This window comes from Dermacentor silvarum, chromosome 7, assembly GCF_013339745.2.
Source record: "Dermacentor silvarum isolate Dsil-2018 chromosome 7, BIME_Dsil_1.4, whole genome shotgun sequence".
NCBI classification, from domain to species: domain Eukaryota; kingdom Metazoa; phylum Arthropoda; class Arachnida; order Ixodida; family Ixodidae; genus Dermacentor; species Dermacentor silvarum.
This window is the reverse complement of record NC_051160.1, coordinates 123612709-123633374: the sequence shown is the minus strand read 5'-3', so window position 1 is coordinate 123633374 and position 20666 is coordinate 123612709. Positions and strand designations below refer to the sequence as shown.

General features: G+C 47.5%; 1 long non-coding RNA gene across 1 annotated transcript in view; it reads right to left on the bottom strand.

The window, feature by feature from the left end:
• LOC125946959 (uncharacterized) overlaps positions 1–20666 on the bottom strand; it is a 56675-nt gene that overhangs the window by 4340 nt on the left and 31669 nt on the right. Inside the window, exon 3 of the long non-coding RNA XR_007468026.1 lies at positions 6366–6439. This is a non-coding gene — a long non-coding RNA (uncharacterized LOC125946959). The remainder of the gene's footprint in view (positions 1–6365; positions 6440–20666) is intronic.

The following is a 20666-nucleotide window of genomic DNA, read 5'->3' as shown; positions in this document are numbered from 1 at the left end:
TAGCGGTCAGGGTAAAATTTATGTAGGGAGAGGAGATTGGGAAACGTGTTTGTTTGGAGTTGGCGGAGCGCCACCTCTTCCTCTCGCGAGAATGACAGCGGCGGCGGACCCATGGTGTGTCTAGCTCGTGTATAGTATTTTAATACGTCTCTGTATGTGAGTGGGGAGCCCGCCTGATCTGGACTCCGATCCTCGTCATGCCGGGCAGCTCGGAGGGTAATTTCTCGAGCGACCGCGTGTGCGCGGTCATTACCCGGCAGTGAGGCATGGCCAGGAGTCCAGAGCAAGTGGATGCGCTGTGGGGCAGATGTGTCTGTGTTTGGGGACTGGTGTAGGATGTGGAGAGCTGCCTTGGAGAAGCCGCGTCCCGTAGAAAAGGCGCGGCATGCCTGCTGGGAATCGGTTAGGATATACACCTCCCCAGGAATCTGGAGAGCGTGTCGCACAGCAAGCGCTACTCCAAGGACTTCTCCGTGTCCAGGTGTAGAATTCCGTAAGGAGGCGGCCGTAATAAACGTTTCAGCGCCATCCAGCACTACCGCGGAATACCCGTTGTGGCACCGAGCAGCATCCGTGTATAGGGTATTTGTCTCAGGGATGTCACCGAGCATGCGCGCCAGGTACTTGCAACACTGACACCGCGTCCTACCGCGTTGCAATACCGACAACGCGTTCCAGCAGACGCGCTCCGTGAATGCGTCTCTCTCTTTCTCTCTCTCTCGCTCTCAATTTCTTTATCTCTCTCCCGGGTATAGCGCGCAAAACCTCTTCACCTCGCAGAGCATTGGCACGAGCGCGTGCAAACGCGCCAACTATGGACGAATACGACGCCACTCGAACGCAATCATATGGTTCGCATAAATGCATTTTCTGCAAGCGTGGCTGTAATGGACGAGCAAGACGCAGAGCGGGTGGTAGCGTCTGCAGGAACGCAGGCCGGGTCTGACGGCGGAAACGCCGGAGCGTCCTACGAAGTACAAAGCAGCTTCCAGGAACAGTCGCTTGCTGTTGAGACCACGGTGGTGGACGAGGCCTCGCGCGGCGCGGGAGACGCTACACAGGCGAACGCTGCGGAGTCCGCCATGAGCGATGCGGGAGACGCGACGCAGGCGGGCGTTGCGGGGTTCGACAAGAGCGGCGCGTCTCAGGACAACGGGGGAGAAGCAGCGTCGACGAAAGCCGTGAAATGCAGTTCAGCGAGCATGCATGCGGACGTTCCTGCTATAAAGCGTCGCCTCGAAGACACGGTCGATCCTGTGCGCGAGCAACGACAGCGTCAACAGGCGAAGGAAGGAAACCACGTCACCGGCAAACCGGCAAAAAGAAATGCGTCGCGAACACGCGGCGTTCGTCGTCGCTTCAGCGCGACGACAAAGCCAAGCTATAGCAATGCCGCTTTGGCGCCACTCTGCAAGACGTCGCATGGCTAAGGTAAGCGCCATGCTGTCGGCCTGATCCATCAACATTATAATAGCTACGAACAATAACATTCGGGTAGCAACGCTAAGTATACGCGGGCTTTCCTCCAACACGAGGCAGAATCAACTTCACAGATTGATAACAGAGCACGAGCTGGATGTACTTGCCGTGCAGGAAACTAAAATAGAATCACAGGATTAGTCAGACAGCATGGTGCGGAGGTTTACCAGAACATATGATGCTTGTGTAAGCCATGCTAGATCTCTTGCTAATACGCCGGTGTTTGGGAGGTAGTGTTGAGTCCGTTACAACTGATGATGCTGGTCGCCTAATAGTTTGCGATTTTACCCTACTTGATTGCAAATTGCGGTTTCTGTGCATTTACGCCCCATCAAATTCGAATGAACGGGATTTATTTTTTCAACTCTTGAACAACACCTTAAAACAGATAGATTTATAATAGCACTTGGCGACTTTAATTGCGTACTGTCAGCACGTGACAAAACCAGTCCTACTCCCTACAGAAACAGCAGTACAGACATTCTTGATGAAATCATTGAAGAACACTTCTTGGAAGATGTGGAAGATTGTTTGGGATTAAATGCATGCGTGTGATTCACGCACTTCCAAGGAATCAGCCATGCGCGGATAGACCGTGCGTATGTATCAGCAGAGTTGTTAGCTTTCTGCCGCGAGTATCGAGTAGCACACGTTTCTTTTACTGACCACAGTCTAGTTAAATTCGATATTGGTAAATTGAAAGAAAGAAGCAAATTCAAATGGGAAAATTGGAAGTTTAACGACAAACCACTGCATGATGACGTTTTTGCCGCGCATATCAATGAAGCTCTTCAAAAATTGCTCACCATCGACGAAACTACTCTGATGGAACAGTGGGACCTGTTCAAACAAGGGGTAAAATTAAAAGAACTCGAATCTGCGAGTAGAGTACAGCACGAAAAAAGGAAAGAACAAAAAGCTCTTCATGAGTGTTAAGGCATTCTAATAGCTGAAGAATGCCAACAACCAGGAATGTTTAAAGACGGCATTCTAGCTATGAAGCAAAAGCTAGAAGCAATTGATGAGGACCGTTACCATGGAGCAATATTGAGAGCAAGGGCTGAACGAATGGTGGCCGGTGAGACACCCACCAAACGAGCCTTTGGCATAGAGAAAAAACGTGCCCATATAAACCAAATTTCGCGGGCAAGGAGTAATCTGCGTAGAAAAGGGTGACATTCAACGAGCTTTTTACGATTATTAAAGTAACGTCTTTGCTCATAGCTCAGGCAATATTAAAGCGTTTAAAAATGAACTTTTGCATTCAATGCCAAACATAGATGATGACGCTAAAGAGCTATTGGAAATGCCTATCTCGATTGAAGAAGTAAAAATGGCAATTGATGAGCAAATCACCTGATCCCGATGGGCTGACAGCAGTGTTTTATAAATAAATCAAACATAGCGTTGCTACTGTCGAGACTTCATTATTTAATAACGCTTATGACGTAGGTCTCCTGCCGCCGTCATTCCTAACTTCACATACTCTCTTGATTCCCAAAACAAAGGATGCCAGGCTCCTGAGACAGGTTTCTTCATACAGACCAATAGCGCTTACAAATGTCGATTACAAAATTTATATGAAAGTGTTGGCTAAAAGATTACAAAACGTCATAAACGAATTGGTTGGAGAACATCAAACGTGTGGAATTAAAGGTCGCACAACATTAACGAATATTCACAAGGCCAGGTGCATGCTCGAATGTTGTGATTCTACAGGCGAAGGAATCGCAATGATACAACTTGATTTAGAAAAAGATTTTGATAGAGTGCGTCAAGATGTACTCCTGTGTATTTTGCAGCATGTAAACGTTGGTTCTATTATAAGAGACGGTGTTGCCATGGCGTACAGGGGTTGCACAACACGGATTATTATTAATAAAATAGTGGGAGAGCGCATCAAAATGCACCGTTATGTACGCCAGGGATGTCCCCTCTCCTCTCTACTGTTTTGCTTGTACATTGAGCCATTTTGTCTAAGCGTTATCAATAGCACCAACATTCGAGGTTTCTGTCTGGATGCAACTGAAATACGGCTTCTTGCATACGCTGACGATATAGCTGTATTCTGTTCGAACGAAGAAAGCGTGCTTAGAGTTGTGAACATTGCAAAAAAATTTTTTAGAGTAAGCGGCCGCGCTATAAACTGGGGAAAGAGCTTGGGGTTCTGTCATGGCAATTGGCTATCAATCCCAAGTATTTTCGCAAACATGGCCTGGGTGACTACGCCAGTTAAGTACTTAGGTGTACCTTTGCAGCATTATAGAGACAGTGAACACTATTGGCGTGGAGAAGTTACCACAATACGGGAAAGCTCCAAGCGTTTTAAAGGCTTCAACCTATCTATATTTGCACGCGCCACAATTTGCAACTTGTTCCTAATTAGCAAGCTGTGGTACGTGCTGCAAGTATTACATTGCTCACGCGTTAACATTCAGAAATTACATCGTGTTTTTGCTGCTTTTGTCTGGGGATCCACGTGGAAAAGAGCTAAACGAACAAGTATTTTTAGACGTGTCCGCCTAAGAAGACTAGGCCTGTCACATTTGTATCTTAGACAGCTGGTGAATCGTTGTATGTTTTTTCGCAATGCTACTGACCCCTTTTTACGAACTGTGTGCCAAGTGAGGTTAGGTAGACGTCTGCCAAACTTAACTGTGTGGTCAGAAAGTATGCCAGGAAGCATGTCTGGGTATATGAGAGAAGTGTACGTTTGGTGTCATTTCTTACAAAATCATTTCTCCCTCGAATACCTGTGTGGCGTGTCTCGGAAAAAAACTGTACAAAGACTTATGCGATGTATTTCTTCCCACTCCCCTGTATAGAACCCAATACAATGATGGTCCAGGTGAAGACATCTTAAAAAGGGTAAAAAACATGCCTGTTAGGGGAGGTGTCAAAAGCTTCTTCAAACTGCATACTGATACGCTAGAAGTACAAAGACATATATGGATGAAAAAGAAATGTTCGTACCTTAGGGCACTCACTGTTTTATATGTAGGAGACCTGAGACAATTGAACACGTTTTTCTAGAATGTTGCGGAGGTTACTTCTTTTGGGACATACTTCAAAGAACTTAAAAAAAGACTTACCAATAGATAGCTATGGCATTAAATTTTTACCGGTCAATAACGACGAAGGCATTCCATTCGACATGATAATGCTCCTGGGCCTACATGGTATGTGGTTGTCAAGAATAGCCTAACGTCATGCAGGTCCTGACGCGAGGCCAATAAGGAGTTACTTTCGCGAATCTGTCAGCAGAATGGTTCAAGTGTATAAACTTCATGCACCCGAACCAGACTGGCTTCCTAGGTTAGAAGGGCTGATGTACATGCCCGAGTTTTGATTGTTCCCCTTTTCAGCCCTTGATGGGCTGGTATGATTGTACACCGTATTTGTGTGTGAATTGAATAAAGGCAATAAAGAAAGAAAAAAAAGGCTGTATAGCGTAGTGAGTACGACGCTCGCCTTGGGACCGTGGGCACGCGGGCTCGAATCCCGCCTCGGCGACAAAGTTTATTTTCTTTTAGTTATTTCTTCATTGCTGGTGTTGATAGTTTATTGATACAAACCTCAAATTACGGCTGGCTTAAACAGCTTCGTTGTTAAAAATGTTTATAATTAAAGGGGCCTTACACCGTCCCTCGGGCTTGGTGAAATAACATAGTCCGCGGGTAGCATAACGCTGGTGTGAACATCTAAGCCAAGTTTTGTTGTCGTACACGGTGCGTGGAGCTTGCAAGTGGAGCGAGTACTGACCTTTCTTTCAAACGCTATCTTTGTAGCAGAATCCATGTTCCTCACTCTTTTATGGACGCTTTATTTTCTAATAAAGTGTATTCCCTTACGCCGCTGGTATTGGTAGCTGTGGTCGGCGGCGTTGCCTAGATGATGTGGCTGCCGTGGGGTTCCACCACCAGTGCACTTGCTAAGTGCATTGTGGCTCGCTGAGGACAACGACGTTTGGCTTACGTTTAGCGCGTCGTAGGCACCAAAATCGGAAGTCATGGCGTGTACGTTAACATCTAAATTGAAATTTGAACTGCACGCCATGGTGACATTTAGAAGGCGGATCGTTGTGGCAACACCCAACTCTGCGCTGCCTTCGCAGTGCAAGGCATTGAAGAACGAACGGGAGCACAGCGGAAGCCGTGTTTGCCAATAACTCTGCTACTGCTGAACGCGTTGAAGTACTTCTTGCGGCAAAGTATTTCCGAAATAGTCTTTTTAACAAGCTGTTTTAGCCAGCCGTAACTTGTGGTGTGTGTCAAGAAAGCACCAAGAAAGAAAATAAAATTAACTTTCTTACCGAGGCGGGATTCGAACCCGCTTACCCCCGATCCCAAGGCGATCGTCGTAATCACTAATATTTCAATAAAGAAAAAGAAAGACTATCCAGCCACACTTGCATAACATACATTTATGAAAACCATACGATTGCGTTTGAACGTCGTCGTCTTCGTCCACAGGTGGCGCGTTCGTACGCTCTGGCTCTGCGAGGTGAAGAGGTTTTGGCGGTATGAGAGCGAGAGAGAGAGAGACGCATTCACGGAGCGGGTCTCCTGGAACGCGGTGTCGGTGTTGAAAGCAGCGCTGTGCAACGCGCAGTGACGGCCGTAAGTCCGAGACGTGCAATAAGAAGTTATCATCCTAATGAGTAATAAGATGAAAAGTTCGCGCACACTTCCGAAAAATGCAGGGCTACGATCACCCAGCAATGCTGTTTGAAGCGTTGCGCGGCCGAGTGCCAGGTTAAGAGTTTTTTTTTCCTTCATGTGCATTTCTCCCATTCAATTGAAAGTTGTTGAGGGCCCCTTTAAACAAATCTGAGGCTAGATGTGTGGTTATAGTAGTGCTTGAAATTGTGAAAACTTGTGGCTTACGCTTCTTTCCTGAAACGACATGCAGTGCGACGAGTGTGCAGATAACAAGCATCATAGCTTTCATTATTTAGTGCCTGCAAAAAAAAGACACATTAAATTTGATATTTCAGGGCAACTGATATTTTCTGCGCAGGCAGAGCCAACGTCAAGTCATAGATATTTCTGAAGAAAATACCACAGTCACTTCAAAGTGCCCGAAATAAATGTTTATAAGCTAATTGCAATTATAGATGCTGTTTATGGCAGACGCGGTTGGTGCGGGAAATTAAAAACGCTACAACAGCGCCTTAGTACGCTGTCAAACTGGATCTGCATCGAAACCAAAATAGTCTTCAGCTTTGTCATATTTCGAATGCGCTACTCGTCTTAACAACAACCGCTCCGAGACGATAATGGAGCCATAATGGCGGACCTAAGGAAAGATAAATACGGGGGGTTTGTATTCTGTTTTGTTTACTCGATATCAGCAGTTTCGCCTCCATTGGGCTGATAATTCATAGATTCAAGAAGCTTAATAACATATTTGGCATTGGTAGGAGCCGTCATACTTAAGATATTTGCGGAGAGGCCCCGAGCGGCACCATAGTAGTCAGGAGCCACATCAAAGTTCCAGGTGAATATTGCCAAAGGTTATATACCGCCACAACAATATTTCTACTCTGTCGTTTGTTACATGGTGTTTCTGTGCACTAGCTGGATGCAATAATTGGCGTAACTAGTTCACAGTTATAGTCTAGAATACACAGCTCTCATCGTCATAAAAAATGTTATCTATAGTTGGGGAAGGCTGATTGATGGGCGTGCAGAAAGAAGGGAGCGAAGCTTCTGGTAGTCAGTGGCGATGTTCTAATTCTAGGTAACAAAGGGCGGTATCCCATTCCAAATGTATAGTTGTTAGAGTTAGAGAAAGCAATTCTGGCGAGAATGCTGCTGAATAATGAGAATGCTGCCAAATAGGCTAATCAAGCACTCAGGCATCCCTTTATATTCGTGGTGATAGGCACTGGTAGTACAACGGACAGTACTGCTTTCTTAAAGGAAGTACTGCGCCACTTCAGAGAACAACGAGCGTCTGCGATTGTTGCGTGTCTCACGAGAATCACTGTGCTGAAGTGTCGGTGCAGCATGTGAGGTGTGCCACGGGGACGACAACCTAGTGGCTTCCAGATGTAGTCCACGGAAAGGCGGCAGAACAAATCAATAAAAGGCCTGGCGGGTCAGGGTAGTAATATGAGCTGCCCAGATGTCCTGTGAGGCGGGCATTGCGGCATTGGCGGTCAGAGCTTGAGCGCACGTACTGCCAAACGAATGGGGTGCACGCCGCGCATGTACTACTGAGGCTGGATGCTTGAGTATATTATGGGTCCGCATGAATCCGGCACATATATCGGAGCGCAGGTGCTGACAATTCATTAGAAAACATTTACGACCATCGGGTCGTAAATAGCGGCGGTAGAGACACCCATCGCACATGGCAAATAGACAAGCAGATCGTGTAAGTCGACGGCGCTGACATCTATAAAACCGAGGCTACACAAGGAACATGACGGCTTGGAGGTCATCATAGCCACCGGCGTACTTTATGTACAATGCAGGGCCAAGGCCTCTCCCATAAATTTGTAAGTACAAGTTCACAATGACCGGTAATTACAATTTTTTCACAGCACTTCGTCCTCGCGTTATCGACTAAGGTTCACTTCCCTTGAAATCGACTGTACAAAAAATTTGAAAATAATTTCATCGTGGTGTTTTGTGTAGCACTAGCATAGAAGACGCGCCTCCGTCCAGCAGCATCACCAATGCTCGGATTGCTCTGCTCGCGCTAATGGTCGCTGCTGTCTTTCGAGACGGTGCCACACGCTGCCTCGCTGTTCCTCAAACTCGTAGCGTCCTTGGAGACACCGCCAATCAATCTGTTATCAATTGGTGGAGGCTGCTGGAATTCCCTCGTTGCTTGCACCCTGGAGCGTCAAACCCGAACGCTTCTGCCCATCATGACCGACAACACCGACCCACCGGCGCCTTCACCCCAGTCCGTCATCTGCACCGCGGTTCCTCGGCAACGGGATCTGAAGGTCATCAGCGGTACAGATTACACCGACGTGGAGGACTGGTTTACGTTATACGAAGGGATCAACGCCCATAACAAGAGGGGCGACGCCGCGAAGCTGACCAACGTCATATTTTTCTTACTGGCGTTGTCAAACACTGGTACCATAAAAACGAAAGCGACATCCCGATATGGTGGACATTGAAAACATCATTCACTCAAGTGTTCGGCCAACGTGCTGTCCGAAAACTGCGCGCTGAAGCGCTTGCAAGCCTGTGCACAGCAGACTGTTGAAACTCACACTAGCTGCATTGGACAAGTCATCGACCTCTGTAAACGTGTCAAAGCCACCATGCCCGAAGCTGATAAAATTCACCACATTCTCAAAGGCATCGATGACAGCGAATTCCAGATGCTACTGGCTAGCTATGCGCGCACCGTTTTAGAAGTTGTCACCAAGTCAAACCTACGATGAGTTAAAGAAGCAACGCACCCTGACTCGTCAGCCTCAGTCGACCGCCGACTCGCTAACGAGTCTCGTTGCCGTTTACGAACACACTCCACTGCTTCAGCAGATTAAAGGCATCGTGCGCGAAGAAGTTGCCCGTCAAATTTTCTTGGTGCCTTTCAGTCAGTAGACGTCCTGTCATCTCCCACGAACGCTCCACAATGTCATTGCCGAAGGGGTCGCTCAAGCTGTTCCCGTTGCTCACTAACACCCTCCTGTGGCCGTGCCTCTTCCCTCTGCGGAGGCAGTGCAGCCAGTAGACCCCCCTCATCCCTATGCACAGATAGTGTGTACGACTCCCCAGCCGGCTTTCTCGATCCTGCAACAGTCTTCCCCACCCGCCGCTCTTGCTGCATCCTGGGCCAGGCCGAAGGTCAGCAATACTTTGCGGACGCCTGTAAATCGTCCCATTTGTTACGCTTGCTTCACTCCTAGATACTTCGCTCGCTATTACCACCGTTGCCTTTAAACTTCCAGCGACGCTTTCCGGATGTTCCGATATGGCAGTCAGCGCATGCTTCAATCAGCCCCGGTTTCCTCCGAGCGGTATATTTATGCTTACCTTCCTGAATCTTCGTCATGCCGCTCACCATCTCCTCGTCGACGATCGCTGTACCCGATGCGTCACCGACCCGCCCCCTCCGACCAGGAAAACTAACCGCCACAGTTCAAGAGGCCAGAACTGCGCCATCGTCAAACTGTCGAAGTCCTCGCTCCTCTTCTGCTTACATGGTCGCAATAGCTGTCGAATGTGTTTCTTCTTTCGCGCTTGTGTACACCTGCGCCGCCATTTCTGTTAATGCCGCCAAACTCTGCCGCTCACTGCGCAAAGTGACCACGCCCCTTTCTGAACTGTCACTTCCCACGGCACGCGCGGAGCACGTTTCACCGCTCGTAGTCTTCATTGCTCATGTGCTTATACAAGGCGTTGTGTAAATTGTCGAGCATATTGTCGAGCATATATTCTTGGGTTGGTCTTCCTATCCCGTCCTAATACAGTATGGAAAACCACTGCAAATATTTGGAAATAGAAAAGCCGAAGTGCTATCAAGCACTTTTAAAGAGCGCTTCAGAGAAAATATCGAGCCCGCTTGTCATTCCCATGACAATGGCCTGCTGCTACCCTCGTGCTGGCTTCCGTGCTATAAAACTCTGAGATGTAGCAATTGTGTGCTGAGCTTGGATGAGAAGGACAGCTGCTGCATGCAAGGTGAGCACTTAATTGTTGTTAAGAATATTGCCACCATCAGACATACAGATGAATTGTGCATTATTGTCCAAGAGTTTCTTCATAAAGAAGGCATGTAAAAGCCTCCTTTCGAGTCCTCAAGACTTCAAATTTTATTGCGATAGCAATTATATGGACACTCAAAAGCAGATTTCTGCCGTCGGCGTCGCCGTCGCCGTCGCCGTCGCCGTGAGGTTCCGTATGACGTCAATGGAGATGAAATCGTGGCCGCGCGCCGCCGAACGCTGTATGTGCGAGTGAAAGGGCGCGAGGGACGCGCTCTTTCACGGGGAGTGAACGCACGGCGGAGAACAAACGCGCGTTCTGCGCCGTGCTTCCTTAAGGGCTGCAGAAGTAGGCGTCTCTTTCCTCCTTTACAATCACCATATATGTAGAGCAAACGCGCCTTCTTCAGACGCGCGAGAGGCCGTGGGGGAGGGGGAAGGAAGGGACGCGACGTTTAGCTGCGGCACCAAGTGCCTATTTATATGAGAGGCTCCAGCAACAGTCACCAACGCCGCACGCATTTTGAGCTAACGCGGGCAAAACGCCGATGGCGTCGACAACAGTTCTGCGTGTTGTTGCTACCAAAGCCGCTCACCTTACTTCGTATGACATTGCTGTGTTGCTATCGCATTCATTGCTTCGCCCTTAGGGCGAAACTGTGACATTTTTTTGTTGTCTCAAACATTCCAGCCACTATAAAAAAGTTGTCGCAGTTTCACCTGAAAGGCGAAGCATCAATTGCCATAGCAAATTTGTAGAGAGCTATACGGAGTAATGATAGCAGCTTTATCAGCTGTATAAACTTGGACATGCAGCAGCACCGGCAACACGCAGAACTGTTGTCGACGCCGTCGGCGTTTTGCCCGCGTTCACAGAAAATGCGTGCGGCGTTGGTGACTGTTGCCGGAGCCTCTGATATAAATAGGCACTTGGTGCCGCAGCTAAACGTCGCCACCCTTCCCTCCCCCTCCCCCCCCCCCCCACGGCCTTTCGTGCGTCAGAAGAAGGCGCGTTTGCTCTACATATATGGTGATTGTAAAGGAGGAAAGACACCTACTTCTGCAGCCCTTAAGGGAGCACGGCACAGAACGCGCGTTTGTTCTCCGCCGTGCGTTCACTCCCCGTGAAAGCGCGCGTCCCTCGCGCCCTTTCACTCGCACATACAGCGTTCGGCGGCGCGCGGCGACGATTTCATCTCCATTGATGTCATACGGAACCTCACGGCGACGGCGGCGGCAGAAATCTGCCTTGGAGTGGCCATATAATTGCTATCGCAATAAAACATATTTCACATGATTGCTTTCAGCGAATGCCTACCTTTCACGCAAGAGGCTGGTTCGCAATGGGCGTTCACTGTATATGTTTACGTATTCGGTAAAGAGATATCACCTGTAAACTATTCTGCGCTTTCTTTTTGCCCAAGGTTATTATTTTGACAGTAAGAAACTTCCCTCCCTTGGAGATTGCTTACAGAAATCACCAGGAGGGCTCCCGCGTGGTGTTTTTATTGAGCGCTGACAGCCAAACTACGCCAAACTTCCGAGGAGCACGCCACGTTGTCCCTCATACTACGCAAGAGAGGCGCTTACGACAGATGGCGACCCCGTAACTCCTCGCCCCCATTAACCGGTCGCGAGCGCAGTGCATGGATGGAGTAAATGGGAAAGAAATCTTCGCGTTCCGCTATGGTGCAGCGTATTGCGCTGCTGCTAGGCGGCTGGTGGAGAACATGCGTGCAATCCTGGATGGACGCAGTGCCATGTTTCAGCCACGTGACGAATCGTCTGATATTACCAGTGATTGTTTTACCAATTCGCCTTTAAAGAATCAGCAAGTCGCGAACGCGCTTGCACCGCGCTGAAAGCAGTTTTTACATTGATTTAGGTAAGGAATACAATGGAATCCTTTGGTTTTAGGCAACTTCGGTATTTCTGGACTTTTAAATTCTGTTCAACAGCACTAAATACGACGGAAGAAGAAATAAGAAGTACACAGTAGTAGCACTGCTAGCTTCCAGCTGCGGCAACAGGCTTTTCAGAGTCGAGACGCGCGAGGATAACTCGCTGCACGTTACATGCACACCATCATAATGTCCGAGCCCGGCCCGGGCCCGCGTCAAAATACCCTGGGCCTGGCCCGAGTACGGCCCAGGCCCACGTCAAACAGCACATGCCGTGGCCGAGCCCGGTTCGAGCCCTTGAAAAACTGCCCTACCCGGCCCGGGCTTTCGTGTAAACCCCAGCCTGTGCAGTGCTCTAGTATGTGCGAGTGCAAGCTTACGACTGTGAGCCGGCAACCGCGGCTCCCGCACACAAGGGAGGGAAGTGGGAAGGAAGCGCGCAGTTTTACAGTCACGCTAGAGTGTACTAGAATATGGTCGAGTGGGACGAGCGGCTGGGGCGGCGCATGCTTTGCAGTGAGGCGCCCGACGTGGAAAAATACTGTGGCGGCGCTGCGATCGAACTGGATTGGGCCGCGTCAAGGTCGCGCCGTTGGAAACTGCTGGCGATACTGCTCGGCAGGGTCAATCGCACTACTTCGCGCGCTGGTATTTGCGTTCAGACCTCTCAAATGGTGTTCATAATCGAATATGACATGTATATATGTCTTAAGAACAAATGCCTTTCTTTCTCCTCATTTTATTTTTTAATGCCGCTCGGTGATTGCCCGTGCATTGCGGCCGCAGTGTCGGCTTTCATTCTACTATGTTATTGTACGGTTCCCTTTGGAGAACAAATATTTTTTTCGTTCTTCGAGCAGCATGTATCTCTCGTGTGTATTGTTCCGCATATAGTTTTCCATCAGTAGGTCTTGCGGAACGCAAACGGAGAAACATATGTAACCTTCCTGCTTGCCGCTTCAAACAAGTAAAGCATATCTGCCCCATCCGGCACCTTGTACTCAGATTTCTTTCTTCTTTTGGGGTTTTTTACGTGCCAAAACCAGTTCTGATTATAAGGCACGCCGTAGTGCAGGGCTCCGGATTAATTTTGACCACCTGGGGTTCAATATTAACGTCCACTACAACGCAAGCACACTGGCTTCTTGCATTTCGCCTCCATCGAAATGCGGCCGGGATTCGATTCCGCGAACTCGTCCTCAGCAGCGCAACGCCTTAGCTAACTGAGCCCCCGCGGCGGGTACTCAGATTTACGGGAAGCATTGTTATCGAAAAAAAAAAAAAAACTGCAGCGCAACATTCTAGCTATTCAAGTTTCCGCCTTACTCGCGTAACAGAATGCGGAGTAATGGGTACGGGGTCATTTATCGCGGTCGGTGTCATTCTGGAAATTCATTTCAAGTGGATGCGTTTTGCAACCTCACCGGCTACAATTCGTAAATTGCAATATGTGTCGTAAAGTAATTAACTAAGAAGTTCATTAATCAATTTTGTTAATAAGTTGAATAGGTGTTTAGATTCTCGTGCTACTAATATCCGCCTCTTCGAATAACCCAGCTCATCAATGAGAATTGTGCTAACTGCCACAGGAGATTTTTAAAAATCCCCTAAACCTTAATTTCGAACACCCGGTATAGTGGATATACGGCGTTGCGCTGCTCAACTGGAGCTCGCGGGTTCAATCCGTCGCGGAATTCGATGGGAACAAATGGAAAACACTCGTGTACTTCTATTTAGGTGCACGTTAAAAAGCCCCAGGTGGGGAAATCTAAACCGGGTGCCTCATACTCATATCGTGGTTTTGCCACGTAAAACCCACAAATTTGTTTAAACTAAACAAAAAAAGACAGGTGGCTGCGTTCTTCGTCTTTTTGCTAGGAGTGTAAACAAAATAAATTATTCTCGAGTCTGAGTTCCAAGAAAAACATGTTACGCTTATCCTATATTTCATACATAAATGTAATGCCATTCCCAAATGTCTGTCCGCTCAATTAAGCAGCTTGTATATTATAAACCCCTGCTTTCAGTTATTCGACGCACTATCATAACGACAATAATGAAGCAATTAGAGAAACGGCATACCTCACATACACGTACAGATATGTGTATAGATCTGCTGCGTTCGTTCAAGAAGTGTGGTACCACATGGGGCACCCAGTTTTAATGGGTTGCAAAGATGGTGAGACTGTCAAAAAAAAAAAAAAAGTTTTCCTTGCCTGAATCAAGTTCGCAGATTTACAGGCTGCCCCAAAACGGGGCATTTATATTGAATGACAGCTTATTACACTTATTAGCAGGGCTTATTAGCAGCTTATTAGCCGGACTTATTAACACCCCTGCGTTAATTTTCTCAGGAACTGCGCCTCTGCGCAACAGCCACAACTCTCCGGCAGCACAATCATTCGGAATAACAGTCCGCACTTGCATCGGTCTCTCACCTTTGAGACTGCAATAGTGCGGTTATGCGTTACATTCGTACGGAAACGACTGTTCGGCGTCGTACAGCATATCAATAACACTTTCATATATATATATATATATATATACAGGGTTCGTACAGGTTTCTAAGGCAAAAATTCAAGGATATTCCAGGACTTTCCAGCACCTGTCACAGGTTTTTCAAGGACTCAAAGCGGCATCCAGAGTAGGATTTCTTTGCTCTAACATTTCCAAAAATGACCAGTTTTATTGCACCTACAATAAAAATATATGTATATCACAATTATAATAAAAATGGCTAGACTTGATAATTTCTGAATATCACAACACAAAATGAACGCTTACAACAGCGGCTGAGATTTCTCCGGTATAGGCTGGGTAAAGTTCACCAAAAACATTCAAAACATTCAGCATAGGGTTATTGCACTAAAATAAAAATAAATAAATGTAGATTACAATGATGCTAATAATATCTAGCCTTGATCACTTTGCAAGTTCACAATACCAAAAAATGAAAAAGTTGACAAAACACAACGAATGTCCCCAACAGCTACTCTGACTTCTCCAGTATTAACTGGGTAAGTTTCCGACATTTCCAAACCATTCGGCGTAGTCTTCCTACACATTCATTATATTATAACAAATAGATGTATACTGCAATTTTGTAAAACATGCCTTGTCTTGATCATTTCTCAAGTCCGCAATATTAAAAGTTAACACAACGAAAACCCACAACAGCTGCGCAGCCTTCTGCGGCATTAGCTCGGTTGGTTCATCAAACATTTCCAAAACATTCAGCATACCACATTTTTCGGTGTATAAGACGCGTTTTTTTCTTAATTTTTCGTCGGTGCGTCTCAGAACGGTGCGACCTATTCACTTTTTTTTTTTTTCGGAAAGACTGCCATCAAAATCGGATCCGATATTAATTATGGCCACGCGAAGCGCGCTGGTTGAGTTAATTGCTACCGGTTCTGTGCGCGCTATCGAGGTGCCGGGTTCTCGTCATCAAGTTCGGGCCCGAGCGCCGTGCAAGGATGGTGCATAAACGCAAGCGGCGGTAGGCCGACCACGAAGTCGCCGCATCTGCAGATCGCTGTCAAGATACGGCGCACGCCGCTGCGCAAACTACGCAGTTGCTCCGAGTACAGGCACCCCCCCCCCTCCGACCTTCCTCCCGGGCTGCCTTCCCGCTTTCCTCCCTTGCACGCGATTCGGCTCACCGTCGTACGCTTTCATTCGCACATAATACATAACGGCACGCGGGGACGATGTTATCGCCCTTCGACTTTATAGGGAACATCGCGGCAACCACGATGGCAGAAATGCGCCTGGAGTGGAAATATATGGCACCGATACGCTCGCGTATGACCCGCGTTCACGGAGCGAAACGTCACTGTGACTTTTTTAAATCGCTTACCTAAGAAACGTCACTGTAACTTTTTTTAAAATCGCTCACCGAAAGAACAGGTGCGTCTTATACACCCGTGCGACTTATACACGTTTTGTTTTTCGGAAAAACTGCCGTTTTGAGGGGAGTGCGTCTTATAAACAAAGGTGCGACTTATAGAACGGAAAATACGGTAATATATTGCACTTATATTATCATAAATAATATAACAAACCTCCACCCAAAGGCACTGAGCACAGTGTAAAGTTGCTCTACTATAGTTCTCTTTATATAGCTTCACCTCGCACGCGCGAGTTAGTGGCGCAAGGCAGACCGACGGGCGAGGAGTGAAACCAACGATAGGGTGAGGAAAGCAGCGAAACTGCCAACCGAGCCAGCACCGAAGCGCGGCACGAGTCTCTCGCTCCGTTCGCGGTTTGACGCGGTGAAGCCTTTTATTTTTTCCGCGCAGTTCTGCAAAACGGAACGACGCCGATCTACCACAGAAAGGAGGCCGCAATGTCGATAAAAGAGTGCATTGCTCACGAAATTCAAGGATTTTCAAGGAAGGAAAAAAATTCCAGGACTTCAAGGGCCTTGAAAACGCATTTTTCAATTTCAAGGGTTTCAAGGATTTCAAGGACCTGTACGCACCCTGAATTATATATATATATATATATATATATATAGTTTTAATTGCCTGCTATGAATAATATTTCTGCGAATGAGAGTTTTATGTGCAGTATTCACTAATACGTGTGGTTTCGTATGCAAACGTGCACGGTCGGGAGTTCTCACTGTACCATTTGTACCATTCTCAATGTACCTTTTGATTTAATTACGTAGAAATACATCGGTCATTCTTCGCACCACGCAGCTAATAAACCTGGTTTATTTCACTTTAATATTGTTTTCTTCGATCATTGTTCCTGATCAATATCCACCGACAAGAAGCGCGCGTAAAATGACACGCTATCAATAATAAAATTTTCGTACGTAGCTTCATGTTGCAGAGATGCCAGTTGCTTTTAGAAGACAGTGTTAAAAACAATAGTTCACTTGACTGAAGCTACCTTTGGTACCCGCCGTCAAGAGTCATGAGCGCACCAAAGCAACTAAAACATAAAAACAAATGTACTACACAGACGTTCTGCGAGAAAAACTGGGCGCCGCCAGCGTCCGCGTAGCGAACGCGCGCTCGCTAGCAGACGACGCGCTTGACAACGACAGCAAAACTGAAGACGACGCGTTGTATAATACATGCCTCAAATATATATGTTAGGCAAGATGGTGTAAACATAAATTTGCAGTTGAAATAAAGCACTATTTTAAGAGCGTACTATGCGCAATCGGCCTCGGCGCCAGCGGCGAAAGTGCGTTGAATATGCCGCGGAGCGCGTCTCCGCCCCAATCCAGTTCGCTCGCAGCGCCCTCGCAAAATTTTTCCACACGCGGCGCCTCAGCGGGAGAGCGCCGTTCGGCCCACTCGACCATTATCTAGTACACTCTAAGTCACGCACAACACTCGGGAGCGAGGGTAGGGATGTGGAGGGGCCGCGCTTTACTGCAGCCGCGCGCTCCCGCCGGGTCAAAAGTCTCCATAGGGAAGGTGGGCAGATGGAAGGGCCACGCTTTTGCTGCAGCAGCATGCTCCCGCCAGAATGGACGGCTCCGGGGGTGGGGGGGCTTCTGCACCGAGAGCGCCCGCCCGCGCGGATGTATCTTGAAAGGCATGTGCGGCGGGGGCGGAGTCAGCCCTCCATGTGTTTTCACGGTTAACATCATGTTGATGCGAGCGCTCGGCACAAAGCTCAATTCGCTCGCTGCTGCTGCTGCGCTGACTCACTCCAGTGTTTCACAGCCACCTTGCGTGGTCATCCAGTAAGATGCGTTTATGTTTGCTTGTGCGGCGCGTGACGCCATACTTGTTCATTTACTTAGTGTGCCTGTTGTTTACATGTTTATATGGTATTACTTTGGATAGCTGTCCACTAATTTGCTATCTCAATGAATGCTTCGCTTTCGGGTGAAACTGCGAATTTTTTAGCGAAGCTTTATAGGCTCGCAGGTTTCGGCGGTGGTAGTGGTGGTGGTGGTGTCACGCTGAAAAGTGAGCCACCAGTGAAGTGAGATAGTGCAGAAGGGGTCCAAACTCAATTACACATACCCCTGTGGGCTCTACGACCTGTAACGCGTCCTTGAACTACCCTTGTTACACGTGCGGCCCAAAGAGACAAAATCACCAGCCGTTCCCCCGTCCAGAAAATAAGGGTAAGCGAAGCTTGTCGTTCCGTTTCTACCGTGAGGGCTTCCTATGTCCTGGCGAAACGTCAGCGAATAGCCGCGGATCACGAGTTGCGGCATCGCGATGTTGAGGCCAAACGTCAGCGAAGAGCCGCCGGTCGTCTTGCCACGAAGCTTCGCTTACCCACATTTTCTCGACAGTGGAGGGCTCGTCATTTTTTGGTAGGCGCGCGCGAATATTCGAAATTTTCAAACAACTATTCGAATAGTGTCCTATTTGATTGGTCTTCGAATCGAATAGTCGTTATTTGTCAAATACAAATATGGTCAATATTTTCAAGCGAAGCTTGTGTATTGCCTTCCTCATCTCGGCGTCGGTGTTGATGTGGCCGTTGATGTTGGCATACGAAAAAACACAGCCACGCGAAAATGAAGATTGCTCGTCGGGCTGCGAAATCTAACCAGCGAACTCCGGGTTGCGAGACGACCACGCTAACCGATTCAGCCGCAGTTTTTTTTTCTTACATGGTATTTATTGGTTCAGGATACGCGCCCTTTTTATATGTATAAAGAAGTAGAGGGGGGCGCCCGCAACTGGCGCGCGCGATCACGCCTTACCCCCACCCAATTGCAGGCATCTGTCCCTCCCTCCAGAGGACAGAAAGGGTCTGATCGCGTGCTCGCTCACCTCGCGCCCGCCATTTCCCGCCAGTTCCGGCCCGCCAGTCAAATGGGGAGGCCGCGTTTGGTTTTTTCTGCCAAAGAACAGGTCGCGTTGAAGGCCGGTGAACGTCTAAAACGCTCAAAAAGCTAACCAACCCCTTCCCTAGGGTTGCACAAGCTTCGCGTGTACCCGTGTTCCCGGTAGGGGAGGGGTTTAAATTTTTTCAGATATTTCAAAAAACCAACTGCGGTCGAATACAATTGGAACAAAAGTACGAAAATTTTCACGCCCGCGAGCATAGTATACACGTAAAATCAAGAGAAGTTGCGTAGTGGAGCAGGCTACAATACTTAGGTGATCATATTTTAGAGGCTCTACAGCGATCATTCTTACAATCTGAAGAATACTGTGCATGAGAAAAAATAATTTGTTCGCTGTTAATGGGTGTTAATGTTAGGGTGGAGGACATTCCCATCAACTACGCCGTAATACTGCAACATTACGACTCGAAAGAAGAAAATATCCTTTACCACATCCAAAATTAAGCAAGGAAGAAGCCACCGCCCTCCGCAGACTACAAACAAATACATATGTCCATGGAATTATCATGCACCGGATGCATCCCACTAAATTCTCATACCTATGCCGATATTGTGATGTACCAGACACCCTACAACACATGGTGTTGGTGTGCCCACACCGCGAGAAAACAGTCAAGACGATGCCTCAGAAACGATACAAGCCACCGAAGAAACGTGGGAGGCAATGTTAACGGCACAGAGCCTGGAGGATCAGCGAAGTCTGGTGGACCGGGCCCGGGCTGCGGCATTAGCCAACGGCTTTCTGGACTGAGAGAGCCGCCCACCTAGGGCGAAGAAAGAACACTTTCTCGCTGTTTCTAGCAATAACGTTCATTCCTCCTCCTCCTCCTCGCTGTTAATGCTCCATATGAGATTTTAATGTACAACGCTTCATAACGTACTACGTAATCACAGAAACTTGCTAATTTTAAGAATACTGGGATGTGATCATCGTTATAAACTCATTGCGATAACGGCTGTTCATTATTCGAAGCTATTTGTAAGTATTCGATATCTGATTCGATTCGATACGCCTTCTAGCACTTCAAATCGGTATCAAAATCACCATTTCGCACACCCATAATTTTTATCGGACTGTTTTGCTCCGGCCACATCCCTCCAGTTCTTGTGGCCACCGTGTTTCTTCTCGCCGGAAACCAAGCCATGTGATTAACTGGACTGACCAAGGAAATAACCGCTGGTACTCGACATCAGCACTTAGAAGAATTTGCGGGGGCGCGCTTGCTCCCATTTGACACTCAACAATGGTGACAGAACTGCTGGTCGCCGCTCATCTTGCCATTGTAATGTCAGTGATGCGGTTTGATGAATTATCAATTTTTTAGACGTATAATTACAATATGGATGTTGTCGGAGGCGTTTTTCATGTGAATTCGGTGACCACCTACATAATTTTCGTTTTCGCCGAATTGCTTATCAGAAAGAGGCCACACGCATCCATTTTAAAGGTCCATCTAAAAACTAGTAAAACATCTCACAATTTTGCGAATTAGTAGTCAGAACGAGCTTTGATGATGTGCTCGAAAACGGGGAGTCCTACACATGTTACCGCATTTTCTTCTACAAATTGAGGCTGCATAGTACGATGCGTTAAGACCATGTAACACACAAAACCTATAATCATTTAAATCTAATTACCAGCTATACCAGAGTATCAAGAAAAATACAATATTTAGCAATTTTCTAATAGCATGTGAAAATACTTTTAATAAGAAGACATTCAAAATGAGGTAAACCTACACCTGCGCAAAGCAAGAATGGAATATTTTAT